The sequence below is a fragment of the Catharus ustulatus genome, chromosome 1 (assembly GCF_009819885.2).
Source record: "Catharus ustulatus isolate bCatUst1 chromosome 1, bCatUst1.pri.v2, whole genome shotgun sequence".
Lineage (NCBI taxonomy): Eukaryota > Metazoa > Chordata > Aves > Passeriformes > Turdidae > Catharus > Catharus ustulatus.
In genome coordinates, this window is record NC_046221.1 from 125,155,261 (window position 1) to 125,173,915 (window position 18,655).

The following is an 18,655-nucleotide window of genomic DNA, read 5'->3' on the forward strand; positions in this document are numbered from 1 at the left end:
GACATAGACTCTTTTCAGTGGTGCCCAGTGCCAGAACCAGAGGCAATGACACAAACTGAAACATAGGATGGCCCCTCTGAATATCAGGAAAAACCTTTCCACTGTGAGAGTGACTATATCCAGGTTGCCCAGGAAGGTTGTGGAGTCTTCATCTTTGGAGACATTCAAAAGCCATTTGGACATGGTCCTGGGCAATGTGGTGACCCTGCTTGAACAAGGAGTTGAACAGGTCTCCTCCAGGTTCCTTCCCACCTCAGCCATTCTATGAGCCTGGCCTTATTCTATTCTCTGGGTCTGAAGGAGCACCAGTTGCATTGTGTCAGTAGGGTTACTGAAGTGTTTCCAGGCTGCAACACGAGCTCTGACCAGCAGAACTCGGGTGGCAAAGTTTGGAGACTGCTGAAAATCCCCACAAAAGAGAGAACATTGTAAAAAGAAAATAGATTACTTGGGTACATGACAAATTCTGCTTTGCCCCTGGGAAAGCTACTGGAAAAGGTCACTGATTCAATTTATTTTTGACCCACTTTAAACTTTGTAAAAAGGACATGATTCTGTGAGCTCATTTACACTAGGCTGAAGAGCACAGTTAATATGCCTTGGGTGCTAATCATTTCAATTAACAAAAACTAATAATTTTGACTGAAAAATGTAAGCAGACTCATATTCTTCCTCACAGCCAAATGCACAGGGTCTCTATTAATTTCTGTCAACCCATGAAGTGCAGTTAGGTTTATGTCCTCTCTTTGAGGCCAAACTCAGTATTTGGCTGCAACCTGCCCTCTTCAGTATCTCACCTGTCACTCAGCAGGAAATCCACAATCCTGGTAGTTGTTTCAGGACACCGTTCGTCCTTCCAACAAAGGGCATCCTGTTTTGCTTTGTGTTAGGCAGTCTTCCTTTCCTCAACAACAACAAAAGCCTTACATAATTAAAACTGTAGCTCTGCTTTAAGGTGTTTTTAAAGGCATTCGAAGGAATGCATTGACAGCAAGGCACATAGCAGTGGGACTATATATACACAGATTCTCTCTTAAACAGGGAGAAATGGTGAGAAACACTGCTGTGCTATGAAAGCTGACTGTGAATCAGAAGCAAATTAAAGCAACCATTTTTCTGGAAAAGTAGAAACATAATTAATGTCCTAAATGTTAGTAACAATTAATAGCAGAACTCAAAAAGGTTTTCATTCTTATTTTTCTGTAGCTCCCTCTAGCTTGGTAGCTGGACAAGAATATTTCTAAGTTTAGACCCATGAAGATGAAAACTAAATATAGGATATAAAACAAAACTTAATGAAAACAAAAATCTAAACGTTTCAGCAGTGGGTGTCTTTTGTCCATTCTTGGGTGACTTGATGCAGATCTTAGTCATTTAAATGGGAGTTGTGGAACTAGGCATTTCTGAGCTCAAGGACACTTCAATCCAGCTGTGTCAGTGTATGTGAAGATGTTCTGAATCTGCTTTTCATTTTCCCAAACCATTTCTTTTATTCTTCCTTCTTTTCTCTGCTTCCTAATTTAAACCTTCTCCCCCCTGCTCTTATCTAACAAAGGCTGACATGACTTTTGAATTCCACTCATCTCCTGTCTGGAAATTGTCTCATCTTACTACCTTCTTCCTATATTTGATGAGACCAGGAGGAATTATATTCTCCCCTAGCAACTGTAGGAAATACCACAAGGTGTTGCTCAGTGAAGTATTGAGTTTTTTGTTTCGTGTCATCTTCTAGTAGCGCGTGGAATGTAAATTCACAAGTTGTAACAAAGGAAACGAGGAGGAAAACAGGAGGAAACAAGCAGTGCAAACAAGTTCCTTCAAAAAGGTGGGGAAGTTATCACACAGCTTTGCCATCACAAGCTCCACAGGAGGCAGAAGGCCAGCCTAACTATTACTTAGTTAGGTATGACCTGCACATCTTTGAAGACTTCTCCCTTCTCCAGCTGCATCAGTCAAGCACATCCTTCAGAATTAATGTCTTTACTGGGGAGAATCTGGTGGACATTATGTAGTAAGTAGAAGACACTTCGTTAAATGCATAAAGACAAAACTCCCATAAAATTAATTGGGGCCATTCTACCATTATGGCAGAATGCCAAAGTCAGCCTCAAGTGAAGAAAGTAACAGTAATCACAGAACAAACACCAGCCACCAGCCAACAATACTGTTTCTGTCTCAAATCAAGAAAGTTCATTTCAAAGTTGTAGTGGTCACACTTTTCCGGCCTAAACTGCAACACTTTTTCAATGAAACTTGACTCACTGGAAACGGGTAAGAGCTATCCCTCTTTAGGAAAACAATATATGACTACTATTTCCTCCTATCTATGACTAACCTCAATCAGAATTTACTCTTTTTATAAATATTCAGCTATCATTTGACGCAATGTTGAAGGAAGATAAATCTGAAACCATTTCTGGATGAGGAAGAATCACAAAGATCATTCAAAGGAGGCAAATGCACTCATCTGTTAGAAATGGGAAGTGAAAGCTCTACAAGGATGGAACACTCTCAAACTATCTGAAGCACTTGATGGATCTTTTCCCACCCTCTGTGATTAATAGAATACATAAGCTATTCAGTCTCCAAGCATTTTGCTTGAGGAAGCTTTGATTTGAAAAATGAGACAAGTGCTTCCAATGCTGTCATTGATAGGAAATTAGGTGATAGAAGAGAGCACATTTAAGCAGCTCTTAAATATTCATAATTAGAGCTGTCAAACTGCTATACAATCCCTTCTTTCTCTTGCATTTACCCAAACGTTCTGTCAGGACTAATGCAAACAGCAAAGCCAGGGGGATGTAAGAATACTAAAGTAATTCAGAAGTAATCATAGGAGGACAGAGTTAGAGGTTGTTTTTTTTTAATTTTTGGTCTAGACCACAGTACAGGCATAACCATCAAGTCAGATAGATGCACCGAAATAATTTGCTGTGTTGCAAGGTTTTGAGTTGCTTTACCTTTGATGAATTGTGTCATCACAGTTCTGCTACTTCCCTCTTGTTTGGTGCAGTAGCAGAGCATCTGATTCCCCAACTTTGGATTGTTTTCCCAGAAGTACATTCCAGGATCTTTTTTCTTTTGTCTCTGAAGTTAAAAAAATAAAATTAAAAAAATAAAAAGAGAGAGAAAATTATCCAGTTTAAAATATAATAACTCTTTTTAGAAATTATCCAATAAAATTTATTATTTTCAAATAGATAATTTATTTTAATATTATGAAAATAATATATTTATACCGATTTTTTATTTTAAAGCCCCGTACTGACAGAAGGGGCTCTCAAACCAGGACATCCCAAATACAAAAGCAGGTATACTCAAAACTATATGAGGGATTTAATTTGTTATGAACTTCATTAACTCTTGTTGTATAACTGTATTAATTTAGAAGAATTACAACTCAGCTCTGATGTTTCAGTCAGTTCTGTGCACAGTGTGGCAAGAAAGTGCAGAACCTCACCAGCAGGCATGAGATGTTCTTGAGCAGGCAGCGGCACAAGCAAAGCAGTGTCACAGAGTTCAGGTTGCCCCTGACTGCACCACCTCTGTGCCACGAGCAGTCCCAGAAGAGCAGGACCTGCTCAGGGTGCAGAATCTCACCATTTGGTTCATTGCTACAAAAACATCTTCTGTGAGCACAGCTGCTCCTACGGAAGACAATCTTTGCTTCATTTTTCTTTTTTTCGTTTGTAAAAGCATGAGTTCCTCCTGTGCTGTGAGGTCACACAAACAAGCTCCAGCTGCAGGAGCCCCCGTGCAGCCTTAACCTGATGTAAAGCATGCTGCAGTGGCTTCCAGCTGCCTTCAGCTCCATTAGGCTGGCCCTTAAGGAGCAGCGAGGACAGATTGCCATTTGTCACCTCAAATGTGCAACCACTGCTGGGACCATTTCTAAATTGAAACAGAGTTATAAGGTCGACTTGAAACGCACCTGAGAGCAGTACAAGGCAGTAATTGGTACACAGTAATGTTGCCCTCCAGTTTTGGAACAGGAAATGAAGACAAATGGCTTTTGCAGTTGATGCTTCAGGACGATGTATGCATGAAGAATGGAATTACTCCCAGAGACTTTTGGATAAGAGCACATCTCTACACTAAAGGAATGAGACTAGCTTGTAAAAATTTAAAGGGGTTGGCATCTCAGTTCTGAGAGAGATCATACATTTAGGGCTAGGGGAAAATGAGTGATTCACAAAACATATTGATATGGAAATTGATTTTGTAACAGGAAGGAATGAAAAATTTCAAATGTATGCAATTCTCCTGAAAAGGAACAGAGTCAAGGACAGACTGTCCAGGTGGTAAATGCTGAATACCTCAGTGTGTCCAGCTCTGACATCCCCAAAATGCAGACTGACTCACAGCTGCACATCACAGACATGTGCAATGAAAGATTTGGCAGACTAAATGAAAGTGGCCCCTACTGGGAAACCAAGATCCAACCAAGTTGTTGGATCTATATCCCAAAATGTGTGCACCCAGATCATGTCAGAAACTGGGCAAACAGAAAGGGGATTTGCAATGAGAGCAGGATGTGCTAAATGCATAGATAATGTTCATTCACATCTGCAAACACATTGACTGAATGTGAAACTTGCAGACAAGTATGTAATTTTCTACGTTTGTGGAAGTCCAAATCTTCAAAGTTTTTTTGCTCAATCAACCATTTCAAGAGCCTTAGAGTCAGAGGGAGAAAGAATTATGGTGTTTTCCCTTCAAACTGGGCTGTCATGTACCACCTTGAATCCTCCTTTACAACTCTAGGAAAAACAAGCATTTTGACTTGCAAAACTGTAAAGGACTCTGAAGAGGACTGGACTTTATGTTTTGTTAGGCTGGATCATTATGACAGTCTTTCTGAAACAAGCAAGACACTATTCTCTATCCCTTTGTTCAAGTGGTGGGTGAATACTGAAACATTTCTGCTGTCACTTTTTGATTTTATGTTATGTGGCTTCATGCTGAGCCTTAATTTGCTGATTTTTATAGCTTAAGTGTAAGGAATACAGTTGAACAAATGTTACTTGACCCCCCTCAAAAAACAAAACAAAACAAAACAAAACAAAACAAACAACAAAAAAAAAAGCAACCAAAACCAAACAAACCTCGCTTTGATTCGCATTTGTGAACAAATCCACTGGGATTACACTCCTATCTTTGACAGCTAATCCAGTGAATTCACTATGAATTCTCTAAGGAGAAGCAACAGCAAATGTGAGCAGGGAGTGTTGTGCTTCAGGCATGGAGCAGGCTCAGATCTGCTCTGCTGGGGAGAAGTGAAGAGGCTTTGGTCAACCACCTTAATACTGGCCACCCTTTCTCATGTAACAGGACCTGGCTGAGGTTGTGGGAGCACCACCACAATCTGACCTCTCCTTTTGCAAAGTCCAGGGCTACCAGGGCTCACCCACCAGCAAAACAATATTGTTCAGGCAAGTCACACTGAACTTCTGCCTCAAAGGATACAAAAAGAGAAGGCAAAAACTACTGGGGACCTTTTTTTTCCCCACATTCCTTTCATGGCTGGATCCAAAAACCTGATCTACAGATGTTTTAGGAATCACTCCTGAATTTCAGTAGTTCAGTAGCAGGAACAGAGTGCAGCCTGGTGTTACAACAATACATAAAGCATAGTTGTATAAGTGCTTTACAGTGCAGGGACACCCCTGGTTTTAGTGTTGTACTGAAATGTTTTATAGTTTCTTGGTCTTTGACCATGCAGAGTAAGCAGGAGAATACTGACAGCACTATAGAAACAGAGCAGCAGGGAAACAGCATGAAATTCAGAGCCACTGAAGACAAAAGGAAATTTCTGAAGGAGCTGACCTGGATCATTGTGTACTACCTCTTCACAGACATTTTCAAGACATATATACAGCTTTTACACTGTCTCCCAGAGCACAGTGGTGCTGTACCTGAAAGCCCACAGCTTCAAAGAGAACAAAGAGCAGAAATCTCCTCTTTCCCTCACAAGAAAAACTCATTCATTTTTAATATGATTTTCTGCTGGTCCTTCCCCTGAGCTGACTCATTCTGAGGTCAGACAAGTGCCTCTGGGACATGGGAAGTGCAGAGTTCCACAGGTGGGAAGACAGGGGCAGAAAATGTCACCACCACCCTCTTTCAGCAGCACCCAGCCCCTAAAACAGAGGAGTGGTTAAGCTCTATCATCACTGCACCCTGAGAATCCCAGTGCATGAGCCTCCTGGCAGTGGATGAAATACATAAATGAGAAATTCCAGGTAGGACAGATCACTTGGAGGAAGGCACACTGGATAAGACCTGGATAAGTCTCACTGCAGTGCACCACCCCTTCTCCAGATCTTAGTCTGGACTATCGGCTGCATCCAGAACCTTCAGGTCAAGGACTGAAAGTGGGTGACACACAGGTGGGGCAAGAGGGGAGCACTCAGCAAGGGCAGTCAAATGAGTCTGTCCAGTTTACTGGTCTGCTTTTTGCTTTTAACCCTCAGGAGATACACAAATATTTTCAAGGAATTCCTTAACCTCATTGCCAAACCCATTTGTATAGACTCATCATCATCTCAAAGTACTAAAGTGTAGCAGAAAAATAGACTATGAATAAAAATTTTAAAGAAGGGATGAAAAGAAACAGGAAAGGAGTGTGGAGGACAAAAAATAGCTTCTTCAGAAGAAATAAAAAGAGGGAAATGCAAAAAAAATACTCTGGTTAGGGAATATATATATTGTACCTTGAATGGACCTGTTGACGTCCCACAAAGCAAAGATAGAATCATCTCCCCTACCTGTGACACCTACTAATGAGGGCTATACTTGGGTTACTCAAATTGTCACTAAGATTGCTGAAACAAGCACTTCTAGGGCAAGCTCTATCTTGTCTCAAAGTTATCCAGAGTATCTTGGTATTTCTTGTTTCTCTCCACTGGCTGTACAACCAGGCTCTCAAGAGTGTAGGCACCTAAAGTTAGTTGAGGTTGCTAACATAAGGTTACTAACATACCCCATGCTCCTGCGTGGTCTCTTCTGCTTCTTGATGTTCCCAGGGACTCTTGAGCTCCATGTTTCCCACCACCCAGACAGAGGTGTCCACCACAGAAAAAGATGTCATGTTGCCAAGTTGAAGATCAGCTCAATGTTTTGGAAACCAGGACCTGGCACACCACAAGACACATGACAAGGTTTAGATGTCTCAGGGTGTCACTGACACCTACTGCCAGCTTCTCACCATGAAGCCTGGCCAAGCAGAAACCAGTGCATTCCCTCCAGCATGAAAACTTTGAAAAATATGTAGAAATAGCAACTATGTCCACTTAACTGTGTAAAATACAGCTGCCTGTGGTAAACTGTCCTTCACGGGCTGGGTCCAGGACTCGTGTAAACTCACCAAAGTCAGGGAGAAATCATAACAGGAACAGAACACAAGCCCTAGCAGAATGACAATAGCAGGCACATTAAGGAGCATACTAATCCAGTTCACTAAATTAGGCACTGTCCCACTTTATTTAAATAATTATAGTGAAAGAGACATTTATAGAATGAAAAGTTGGGAACAAAGTTGGATTTAAACTAAACTGAATGAAATAAAAAGGTGCATTTTCAGTTGGCAGAAAGAAATAGGCTATATTTGGATTTTGGTCAGAAATGCAAGGACTGTTTTTATCGCCTCTAAATATGGTAGCAGAATTCTGAGGTCCCCAGTACTGGAAGTGAATCTGGAGGCACATCCTCTTTGGAAGAAGATTAGAGTAATTTTCCACACATTTGTGTTTATTAATAGAGGGGGAGAAGAAAGATTCAAATGTCTCAGAATTGATGGAACCTTGTAAAAGCCTCAGAGACAGGAAAAGCTTCTCTTTAGAGCCTAGCAGGCATCTTGCATCAAAGCATTGCTGCCTTCAGCCTTCCACCTCTTCATCTAAGAGAAGTTGAAAAATCACCAGGAATTCCTAATCTCTTTGAGAACATACTTTTGAATCTGTTTTCAGGCAGGTGTTCAAGTAAAATGACACAGAGTCCAATTCACAGCTATTAGTTAGGCAACAAACAGGGATGGTCCCAGTGCCTATCCATGGTGGCCTTCCAAAGGGTGCTAGCAGAACGCAGATACCCCTGCTGAGCAATTACATGGCTCAGCTATTTCCACGGGTTTTTGTTTTGTTTATTTGTTTGTTTGTTTTGGAGTTGACAGCCTGACTAATTGCTGTGTTTTGGTATTTTTGGATGGATTTGGGCCAACAGCCAAGTAACCTTGAGCTCACTATGTTCTGCCAGCTGTTCTGTGATGCTGTCTGCCTACTTCTCACCTTCCTTCCCGTTCCCACCTGCAGAGTGCAGGGGTGTGAGCTCATCCCAGCAGAGCAATTCCCCTTGCTCCCTTTTACTCTGCAGAGAAAGGTCTCCAGACAGACATGGCCACGTTTTCCAAGCTTTTTGAATTCACTGGAAAAACTTCAGCTTCTACCTGCACAGCAGACACTGAGGATGTGCAGTGAGCACCACTGACATACTAGTGAGGAGCTCTGGGGTGATGTAGCTCTCTTAACTCTTTTGTGCAATCTTGTGCCCTCCACAACATCTGTGACCTGAAGTTTCAGCAGGATGAGATACTTGCCAGGGCTGAAGAAGCAGTGAAAATGGGAACATTGCCATGATCCAGAGGTGTGACTGCAGCTCATACTTGAGTCACCTTCAGCTGCCAGCTCTGGTGCTGACAGCAATATTTCTGCACAGACTGTGCAAATCTGCCCAGGACCCTGGGTGAGCACTTGGCTGAGGATGTCCTCAGCGTCACAGCTCCCTTGTTATTTGTACCCCAGCCAGGAAACTTCAGGTGTGCTCAGGATGGAAAGGCAAGTCACAGTCCACTTCCCGAGGTGCACAACAGCAAAGGTGTAAACCAAAATGCATGGAACCTCCTGTACTTTGGCGATCCAAGTGCAGTTGTTGGCTTGCTGGCTGGAAGGGATACAAACAAACTACACAGCCCTCCTGAAAACACCCTGTGTATCTACACATGCACCAACCTCCCTGTGAAACAGCATCAGGTTAACTACATGCATTCATAGAATCATTCAGAGGCTTTTAAACTTTGTGATCATACTGGAAGAGGAAAGCTGAAAGCAAGGCATTTATTTATAATGAAGGCATTTACAGAAGACTCTTTTATCTGTTTACTGTGTGGTACCAAATAGAGGATTCTGTGAGCATGTGCTTCAGATAACACTGAAAAATGTATCTACATTATTTTTGTTAAATATCTCACTAATGTGAAAGAAAGACTAAAGGTCATCTGTCAAATGTAGTTGTGAGGCAGGAAAAAAAATCCTCTCATGTTGCATATCTTGAAACCTTTCGGCTCATTATATTTTTGTTTGAGCAGAGAAAATGTGATCAATGAATCATTCAGAGTCCTGTGCCTAATAATGGAAATCAAGAGTGCCTTTCGATGATGAGTTTAAGATGCTTTTATTAACCTGTCTCAAGATGGTTGATTGCTTCCTAATGTGATGAGATCCTCTCCGGCACTTGAATTTTAAATATTTAGAGATCTTTATTGTCAAATGCTTCTCAGTAATACTTCCCAATAAATGAATTATTGTGCAAATTAAGCTCAAGGTAGTTCCTAACAAAATTTCAGTATTCCGTAAAGACCAATCATGTTTTACAAAGTACTTGATAAAATAAAGGTAACTAACAAGAAGACACCTGGAAATTAATGAGGGACTAGGTGGATCTCATTTTCTTTTTAGACTAAGCTTATGAGTATGTAAATACTCTAATTTCTAATTCTAACTGCCTCCAGGCCTCCAGTTAAATTTTGGCTCACCATAACAGTGCATATGTGAGTAGAAATTAATTCATCTATGCTTAGGTCCTAAGGAGCAAAGCAATTTTCAGTCTTAATGCTTTCTGATACAAAATCTATTTTGCAACTCATATAGATTGACTATATAGATTACATTCACATTTGTTTCACAATTCTGTTACACAGTTAGAGAAGTTCAAAGTGATGTCTTACTAAATGAGAATCAGGCCTTTGCACATAAATTTTCACTCCTTTTTTAGGATGGCAATTCCCATTTCATTTACACAAAAGTGAAAAACAAAGAAATCCATTTAAATCCACCGGACTGTACAAGTGGGAAAACAGTAAGAAAATTTTAAATTAGATTAGATGAGCAGCAGTGTTCCACATTTAAATGGCTACATGCTTTGTAGAGTTAGAATACATAGTACTTTGTTCATACATTTTGTTTTCAAAACTCTGACAGCTTAGGCCTTCTTCTTGAAAGACAGTTCCAGTACAAATTCTGAATTTATAAAAAGGAACAGAGCACAGTTTTTCATTAGGTCATGCCAGCCCCAGCTATTCATGGCAGAGGAGTTTCCCATACCCTGTTTTCACCTGGTGATATGCTAGGAGATAAATTATTTACCACAAATTAGGCTTCTATCTGGTCAAATTCATATGACTTGGCTTTATTGTACAGCTATATGACATAGTGCTTAATTGTCTCATCTGCCATCTGCTTTGGTGTCAAGATGTGCTTTTTCCCAAGTGACATTCTGTTGTCAATTGCAGCATTCTTGACATTTTAAAATGTCTTTGTTGAGAACTTCATGGTCTACTTCAGGTTTCCACAAAAAGTGTTGTTGATCACCACTATGGGACTTGCCATTTGTGGCAGCCAAAGGGATTGTTCACCCTGCCTTTTCTAGGCAGCGCCCTAGAAAATTCTGAAGCTTTGCAGTCCTTTCTCCCAATTCTTTGCCAGTTTCACAATTCCCTGCCAGTTTCACTTCTGAGTGAAGAATTCAGATGGGTTCACTCGAGCTGTTTGCTATTTTGCTCTTCACTTGATCTACACGTTCAATATTCTTCTATTCATCAGTACAATGCAAGTACAATATCAGAAAATCAATGTTGGTCCCATTCCATGAGGCCTCAGTCATCTTATATAGGTCAGGACTGCAAGAGTTAATACATTATTGAGATGTTCATCTGATTGTTTCCAATTTAATTTAATATGGACTCTATTATACCATGTAATGTATTATATTCTAGAAGGGGGAACCTCTCACTAGGCAGCAGTTGTGCACAAAATGATGTTATACCGTCTCATGAGCTCAATATGAATCAAGTATGTGATGTTGAAAAAAAGAGAAAAAACACCAAAACCAAACCATTCTTACTCTTTGGGGTACTAAAAGGAAGGCAGGATGTTCATTGGCCAGACTTGGGAGTTATGTTACTGATTTTCATTTGGAGTATCAAAGCCTAAGGCACATTTGAGAGCTTTCAGGGGACAGCACAAAGAATAAAAAGTCTGGAGAACCAACCACAAATGAAGATGGCTTAAAGGCACAATTATCATCACTGCAGCTTCTGGAGGTCCTTTCCTTTCACACTGCTGCAAATGTGTGATTTTTGAATTCTTGACACAATCCTTCTAGCCTTAGAAACAAACAAAACAGAGCAACTCTCTGGGCAGATGTTTAAACCTGTGGCCTTGTAATTAGTCTCACTGAGAGGCTGTGCATAAAAGCAGGCTGAGAGAGCTGGCAAAGTTGATGTAACTCAAGGCAACACCAAGTTACACCTGTCAAGGCTCAGCTGCAAACCTTTACAGTAGGAATGAGAGAATTTGCTTGGTAAAAGCTTTCTGGATAAAAATCCCACATAGCTTTCATAATGAATTTAAATAACCTCTCAAAAATAGTTTGTACCATACAGAAAAAGGTCACAAGAGCACTTCTGTCTCCAGAAGTAAGCAACATATTATTTGGCCTTGCATTTTTTAGTTTTTATAAAGTGATCAACATGGTCAGCAGTCACTCAAGGACTCTGTTGTACTAATGTTAGGAGAGAACAATTTTACTGAGAAACTCTGCAAAGGGCATGAGTGGACTCACACTGAAAACAAATACACAAAGTGTCCATGCGAGGCACTTCCCAAAAGTTGTGTATGTTGAAACAGATCATACATCCAACAATCCATGGTACCCATGCTCCTTCATGTTGATATCATGGTGAGAATGCAGGGCTTTATGATTTTATGCTCAGTGATGTACACTAGTGGAGAATTTTGCTTTCAAAACATGCAGTTAAATGCAAACTTCACTTCAAACCCTTAAACCAGTAGGACTCTTCAGTACCTGAGTACCTTCCTGAATGAGGCTGCAAACAAGATGAGTTTCCCCACCTAGTTTAGCTAAAGATGAAGCTGAGAGATGAAGCAAGGTAACAGTCAGCATATTTTGATTTGTCTGAACAGCTCTCATCTAGCATTAGCTCTCATTATCTTGGCAAACCCCCCACTCACTGCCCACAAGTGGGAAACCTAGCTACATTTTGCTCTTCTCTATATAACACAAGTGGTAACGTTTTAGTGTGCTTTTAGTGCTACTACAGCAAAAGTTTGCTACACATTTAATGTCAAAATGTGTTTTCTGGACCCTGAAAGCTCTGTCATCCTCTCCGTTTTCAGACAGACACATAATGTGATAGAAACTTTTCCTTGAAAATTGCTGTCTTGCCACCACCCTGAAAGACAGCAAAACAAAGGAGTATTTCAAGTCACTTCGGGGGCTTGTTCATCTGGGCTTTTTGCAAAGAGCAAGTTTGCAACAATCTGCTGAATTTTCCAAATTTATAATGAAACCAACACAGAAGCATAGCCTGTGTCCTGTTTGATCACATCTCAGCTAATCTGCATACAAAAAAAATTGGTGGCTTTCTAAAAGGAAGGGATTGAAGCTCCAGTTCATAAAGTTCATAAATTCATGCTTGATACGGGCTAACACAAGTGGCTAACTTGCAAAGGAAAAGTAGCTAGCTGAAGGGAGGCAAGAAAACAGGTTTGCAAGGATATATTCTTTTTATATGTATGTAATTTTAAATTAGTGGGATTTACACAGAAAATGCAAACTTAAATGTAAAAGCATAAAAGCAAGATCCATCTTTACCCTCAGAGGACAGCAATCAGTACTGCAGTCAAAGTGCATTTTCCGTATATGTAAAACAAAGATTTCATGACACCTTGAAAACCACTGCTAAATCCATTTAGGTGATGATCACAAATCTTTGAATTTACAATCCAAACCCAGCCTTTTTGTCTAATAAGATGTTTGATAGTATCCACTTTTTTGTTGTTGTTGTTCAAATTGTGTGAGTTTAGAGGGTTTATTTAAAAGACAGGCTTTGTGTCAGATGCTTCCATCATAATGATCCATAGCCTGAACACAATCTGTGAATATTCTCTGTCCAGTCCAAAATCATCAACTGGGTTGTTTTTTTCTTTCTCTAATCAGCAAAAACATAATGAGAAAATGCTTTACTAAGCACTGTTTTGCACAGCTTGAGTAAATTGGAATGATGGAAAAGCTGTGATTATTCAAAACATTTATTTAAAGAGATGTTGCTCACCTCCTTGTTCCCTACTGATCTTCTAAGAGGCATTTATGAAGTATTTTTCCATGTAGCTTTCCTCGTCTTTCATCTGCTCTCTTTGATTGTAGATGTCAGTATTTTCATTGGTGTAGGCTACAAGGCCAGGAAAGGCTTTACCAAGTGAGTGGAAAGCAACTGCTTTCCAATACACAACACTGCCCACAGCAAATGTACAGCTGGGATTTTCCATGATCCTGTAATTGACCAGTAACATTAATAAGGGTTGAGTCACAAGCTTAATTCACAACTCAACTATTTCTCAAACTTACCATCAGCTCTTTCTCAAATTTACCAACACCTGTTTCTCACACTTAGCACACCATTCACACTTATCATGCATTTATATCAGTGTATTATAGGAAAGTCCAGTATGCCTTACTCACACAATTTAGTAGGTACGCTTACCAGGTCCCCAAAAGTGCTCTGTAGACCTGCACCAGAAATTCATGCCCTGACACACCTGGACAATGAAAGTGGCTGCTCTGCCCACCAACAAACCAGTCCAGAGACAGGCTGCAGAAAGATTTCCTCAGGGATCATGGGAATCCAAGCATGGTGCATCACAGAAATAATTAGAAACATTAATGGGCATGATCAGGGTAGAGTACAGGTTATGAAGAGCAGCTTCAAATACAGGGGCAAGTAAGTAAATACAGTAGGACTAATGGGCTTTGTAGATCAAATTGAAGATGTCCCTGCTCATTGCAGGCAGGAAGGACTAGGTGGGCTCTAAAGCTCCCTTCCAGCCCAAATTACCCTATAACCCCACATATGCTTTAATGCAAAGAAGAAGAAGGAACACAGAAAGGAATGAAAGTGACAAGTGGAAAACAAAGATCCAGGTAATTGTTTTTATAGGGAATTTCTGAGGCACTCTAGATAGCATATTCTGGATGGAGCAAAGCAAGTATTTGGAAACCCAGAGAGGATGCAGGTGTAGCATCACCCTCAAGAGAAAAGGAAGGTGTCTTTTGTCAGAGCCAGGGATATTTGGGCAGGTAGAGAATGTACATGCTTGGCCCTGTAAATGCTATAGAGAAAGGGACAACAAGGAGCAACAAAGCAGTCACTCGTATTTCCATACAGAACCTCACTCTGAAGGTAGTCCAAGAAGCAAAAACTGAACACACGATGTATGAGAAATCTGCAGGTTTAAAACCAACAGTTAACACTGTCATGGATTAAGTCATTCATGCACCCTTGTCTAAAGGAGCAAACATTCTATTTTGCCCCTTTTGTTTATTGTGTGAATATATTTATTTTCATTTTATTGCTCCTAACTACTGCTACGCACAAAATTGTCCTGCTCTGCTTTAACATTCCCTCAGTAACTCAGAAAAATTACAGATTGAGCAGTTCTCACAGTACCTGTAGGATTCTAGAAACTGAGAATCTATCCTGTTTTGTCCCTTATCATGTAGTGCAGTTGCTGAGGAACAGAGGCACATTGCACAAAATTGAAAGAATAAAGATGCATTATGCAGAAAGCTGATTTGGGTCTGCAGCAGCATGAGGGAGGCTCTAGCAGCTCAGTCTCATCCCCTCTGAGGACTCAAGAGCCCTGACTGCAGATTAGGACAGGGATTTCCTGCCCCAGCTCTGAGGGCTCTGATTCAGCAGCAGCAGTAGCAGGGAGGCTACCTTGTGATGGCCAGCATCATTCCTACATCCTGTTATTCCCACTGCATCCATGTGAGATGTTCCCAAACCTTTTGCAGGAGTGACTGAGCACTCTATGTAGCAAATTGTTTAGTTTATAGTATATCATGATAAGGTAACAGCAAATTGCTGCCATTTCCCCTGAACACAGCAAGCTGTGAGCTCTGGTTGCTACACAAAGAGGTAAGGGAGATCTCTGCAGTTATATGAGCAGTTAAGCCACCATTACAAGACAGATTTCTTCAAGAAGAGTTTTGGTAGGCTACAAACCATGCTACAAACCATGATTGCTTCTCCAAGGAAAGCCATCCCTGATTGTGAGTCAAGCTGTGGCTAATTCACTCAGGAAAAAAAAACAAAAAAACAAAAGTTTGAGAGATTGCTGTTCCCTCTCAAATGCCTAGCCACGAATTCACACTCCCACCCCACCCCAGTAGCTATGCTGATTCAGCTACCCTGTGAGCATGGCCTAAAATGTGTGAATTGACTATGTTAATCTCTAGGACTTCTTTTTCAGCATAAGAACTATTTTAACCAAATCTGTCGTCACTTGGTAATGATGTAGAGCCACAGCCCTAGGCTGTATGACATTCAAAATGAGTAATATTTGTTTAACAGAATTTCTCCTAATTTACTCTAAGCCACAATATACATCCACAGGTAGAAGCTCACAGAAGTTTACAGATTATTCTTGTCTTACAAAAGTCACATGTGGTTGAAATCCTCCTTAATATCTTGGACTGAACTTTTAAAGTGCCCTATTTATGTGTACAGAAGGATCTAAACCAAGACTATTTTCCCATTTCATTAATAACTATCAACTGGAAATGTGTTAGCAAGACCTTGAAGTCATTAATGTAGCTTTAAGAACCAAATGGTCTGAAAACACACTGAGGACAAAATTCCATCCTGACAGATCGGTCTTGCTGATGGATGGAAAAATGGAGGATGAAAGATTACTAAGCATGCTTGGGAAGCCTTTCTCTTGCTGTCAAGTAGTGCTGAGGTTTTGAAGACACCTTTGGCAAGCAGGACTTCAGCAGGCATCTCCATGTCATCTAGCAAGGGTTGGGGGAAGATCCAGGAAGCTGAGGTGTGTGAAATGGTTGTGGTGTGTGTATGAAATGATGCTTAGATCTATGTTTAGTCTCAATTCAAATTTCCCTAAAAGATTCCTGAAGAATCATGGTCCTGCTTTAAGGTCGAGTCTAATATTTTTTCCTTTACCAAAGCCAATATTTATACCTCTTGCATATGTGAATGCTGTTATCTGCATAGGCTTAATCACGTGTATGGAGTATCTGCACATGCACATAAAAGGATAAGATTTTCTATTGAAAACACATCCCAAGCAGGCCACTGCTGGGACATGAATTATTTCTGACTCACAAAAGCAAGAGAATATAGGAACTGGCATGGTCATTGCCAGCAGACATACATTTACCCTTCTCTCAGATTCATGTTATTGAATGTCTTGATCCATTTAATTTGTCTTGTGTCCTTCTGTCAACAAAAATCAGTAATCACTATGGTACATCTTTATGTCATGGATGAAGACTTACATGTTTCATCTCACTTCCAACGTTGGGGATAATTCCAGCCATGAACCTAACCCAAGAACAGAGGAACTTGTTTTGTTCTTCTGTTTACAAGTGCAGACTTAATCAAGGACAAATCTCTGAGCACGACAGATTTGTTCTAAAAGAAGGAAATGTGTTCATTGGCTTTTTTTAACTTGTAGAAGTAATCCTATGCCAAAAAGTAGGTCTACTCTAGACAGATGATAAGAAGGACTGACCCTGGAACAGAAATGTGTTACTATGTTGCCATTCTTTCCATCACTGCCTGAAAGTTCTCCTGTCTTTAAACGATCCTAAAAAACACCCAACAGAACCAAGCCACACCATTGCTGGTATTTCTAATATTAAGACTGTGCTACAAGAAAACTTTCTCAAACAAAAATCAGGTCACAGTTAAGCTCATAAAAAAAAGCAAACCACATCACAATCTGTTCTCAGTCTGATTCCCTAATGCATAGCAAGATAGGCATCAAGCACTTGGGAAGGCCTCAAATTAGCTTAGCTTTGTTTTGTTTACCCAAAATCAGTTCAGTGAAACCACACAATCACAACCAGTCAAATGATGAAGATAGATTCTGGTCTACCCATCACTTTCCACAGTGCCTGCAGTCATCCAAATCTCCCTGCTATCTCACCTACTATCTGTGTTCTGGCTTCTGCACCAAAAATCAGGCTCTGCTTAGTTATCCACTCATAACTGCATTCCAAACCACCTAGTCTTAGGTTTTGGAACAAGGGCTACAGCCTCCTGAGCTTCATTTGCACACTTTTTTCTCATAAATACAGCATTGTGCTATAATCACATGTCTTTGGACAGGAAATTTAAATCTTCTCATTTGCAAACCAACCAGAAATATTTTAAGTGTGTGTACACAGATAATATCATCACCATCAACACAACTTGCTTAGAATTAAGCATGTCCCCCACGAGGTTTCTAGTAAGGCCTTACAGTGGTGAAACCATGAAAAGGAATGCCCCATTATCTGTAATGAGTAATATAATTCTCATAATAGGAAAAACTCTGATTACCAGATGTATTTTTGTGACACTGAAGTCAACTGATACATTTTATAAAAGATGGTGCCTTAAATCTTTGCCTTACAGTTTTTTTACATTATATGGACTAGCAACTAGGAAAGAGTCTTTGTTTAGCCAGATTTGCATTCCAGAGTTTTATCTGGACTGAAAAAGCACTTACATGTCCCAAGAAATAGGATACATGCTGAAATATATGAAATGCACCTTACAGGGGTAAAAAAATGTGTCAGGAAGCAGAATCAGGTCCATAGATTGTTGCACTTAATATAGCTTCAGTGAGCAAACAACTTCTCCCTTACACAAAAGAAATCCTACAGCACGGATTTTTATTTCAGAAGTACTGAACAAAGTCAGTGGAAGGGAATGATTTGGAGATAGTGTGGATATTTTAAGGGCACTTTCTACTATTTTCCAAAATTATCAGCACTTTGAGTTTGCCTGATAAAAGTGTTCTTCATAACAATCCTCACAGCAGGCTTATGAATTGATTGAATCATCTTGTAACTACATCTACTGCCATCCAGAGGTAATTGGCAAAAGTTTGAAGAGTAAATCTAAGTTAATGGTATCACTAACAGTGAGACATGAATCCTGTACATTAGAGCAGCTCCTATCAAACACAAAATTCAAGCTGCAGCCCAGCTGAACAGAAACTACAAAAATAAAAGTTAAGTAGGATAATTCTTTATTCTTTCTCACAAGAAAAACAAACCTGACAGTATATCACGTTGAGGTTGTAGTTTTTTTGGTGCACCACATATATCCTGCACTATGCTTTCAAAAATCTTTTGGACAAATGTTTCTGCAGATTATACTCTGCCATTTTATGCTTCTCATGCAGCTAAATTTTTCATGTGGTAAAAATAAAAAAAATAAAAAAGAAATAAAAAAGACCCAAATCTCTACAGCCTTCTTCACCCCAAAGAAAAACTACACTTTGCAAGA